Below are 2,338 nucleotides of genomic sequence, written 5' to 3' on the forward strand. Positions count from 1 at the left end.
AATTTCAAAAGTCAACATCTAACTAATGTTGATAATATCAGATGTATTATACTGTGAATACAGAGTAAGCAAACATTCCTCTCTGCGCATGTCCACTAGCATCCTGCTATCATAATAGTAATCTCTCTCTCTCTCTCTCTCTCTCTCTCTCTCTCGCCTTTCTTTTTCCTTCACTTTCCTTTATAGATCGCATTCTACTTTCTCCTTTATGACGCCTCTCTCCCTATGACTCCATCTCTTTCTCTCCCTATGACTCCATCTTCTACCTCTCTCCCTATGACTCCATCTCTACCTCTCTCCCCATGACTCCATCTCTTACCCTTCTCCCTATGACTCCATCTCTTACCTCTCCCTATCCTATGACTCCATCTCCCTATGACTCCATCTCTTACCTCTCTCCCTATGACTCCATCTCTACCTCTCCCTCTCTAATTGCCTCTGTTATGTTGCTCTCCATCTCTCCTCCTCCTCTCTTTCTCTTCCTTTGTGGTAGAGATGTAGAACCTGTTTGCAGAAGTGGGGTGTGGTGTGTGTGTAGTTAAGTCTTTGCTTCGTGTGCAACCGTTAATATTCTTTAAACCCTCTATTCAACCTGAACCTTATGTTTAAACATGATTAAACCAGTGCCAACATGACTTTATTTCCCAGACATTTATGGAATGGTGACCTGGATGTAAGATAACATAGATTTGAATTGGATTTTTCAGTCAACAATGAGACATTTATCCATTTAACTTAGTTTCTGTGATTTCAAATTTCAAAAGTCAAATAATTCAACTAATGTTGATAATATCAGATGTATTATACTGTGAATACAGAGTAAGCAAACATTCCTCTCTCTGCGCATGTCCACTAGCATCCTGCTATCATGATAGTAATTTCTCTCTCTCTCTCTCTCTCTCTCTCTCTCTCTCTCTCTCTCTCTCTCTCTCTCTCTCTCTCTCTCTCTCTCTCTCTCTCTCTCTCTCTCTCTCTCTCTCTCCCTCTCTCTCTCTCTCTCTCTCTCTCTCTCTCTCTCTCTCTCTCTCTCTCTCTCTCTCTCTCTCTCTCGCTCTCTCTCTCTCTCTCTCTCACTCTCTCACACTCTCTCTCTCATAGTCACCATGTCAAAGGTCCAGCAGGGTATGGCACTGCTCATCTCAGCCTTCCACAAGTACTCTGGCAAGGAGGGCGACAAGACGACCCTGAGCAAGGAGAACTCAAAGATCTGCTCAACGCTGAGCTTGAGAGATCATGGGGTGAGTGGATCCTGGGAACAGTTCAGTTCAATCATGCTTTATTAGCAGCACAACCAAATACAATACTGCTAAAGACAGACACTATTGAAATATTGAATTGCTTGGAACATCACAAACACATGGCCCACCTCATCCAATAGAATAACTTAATCTCTCACACCTTTATAAACACATAACAACTGTATGGATTCTAGTTTGAACTGCTGAAATCAAAGTCACCTATTTTACCTCTCTCTCTGATCATTATAACAGAAAACACTGACCAGGCAAGGTTGACAAGATCTTCAAAGATTCGACGATAATCCTCAGATGGCAGTGTGGACTTCCAGGAGTACGTCACACTGGTGGCCTGCCTGACCATGATGTGCAATGAGTTCTTCACCAAGAAGTGAACGCCCCTGCCCACTCTTCCACGAACAGCAGCTCTTGCTCCATGAGTGAATTCATGATAAGATTAGCAAGATCCTCAATGCAGGTTCAGAGGGACAGAGATGTAGAGGTTTACACACATACACAGAAAAGTGGTTATTGATTATACACACCACACATAGACAGACAGGTGAAGGACACCGACACTGACCTGTACACATACAGACATATAGGCTACAATCTCATGAGATGGAGAGGAAGCTCTTTGTTTTGTTTAAAGTGAAAAACAAAATAAACTATTTTAATATGTTTGGAAGAAAGCTGACTTATCATTTGTGCATGTGTGATTGTGTTTGTGCATGTGTGATTGTGTTTGTGCATGTGTGATTGTGTTTGTGCATGTGTGATTGTGTTTGTGCATGTGTGATTGTGTTTGTGCATGTGTGATTGTGTTTGTGCATGTGTGATTGTGTTTGTGCATGTGTGATTGTGTTTGTGCATGTGTGATTGTGTTTGTGCATGTGTGATTGTGTTTGTGCATGTGTGATTGTGTTTGTGCATGTGTGATTGTGTTTGTGCATGTGTGATTGTGTTTGTGCATGTGTGATTGTGTTTGTGCATGTGTGATTGTGTTTGTGCATGTGTGATTGTGTTTGTGCATGTGTGATTGTGTTTGTGCATGTGTGATTGGCTGTGTATGTGTGATTGTGTTTGTGCATGTGTGATTGGCT

At 41.9% G+C, this 2,338-nt stretch overlaps 1 pseudogene; it reads left to right on the forward strand.

Annotated features, from left to right (window-relative positions):
• The first annotated feature begins 562 nt into the window (after nucleotides 1–562).
• On the forward strand, nucleotides 563–1,630 carry LOC123998206 (annotated as a pseudogene).
• Nucleotides 1,631–2,338: the final 708 nt, after the last annotated feature.

The sequence above is a fragment of the Oncorhynchus gorbuscha genome, linkage group LG15, assembly GCF_021184085.1.
Source record: "Oncorhynchus gorbuscha isolate QuinsamMale2020 ecotype Even-year linkage group LG15, OgorEven_v1.0, whole genome shotgun sequence".
NCBI lineage: Eukaryota > Metazoa > Chordata > Actinopteri > Salmoniformes > Salmonidae > Oncorhynchus > Oncorhynchus gorbuscha.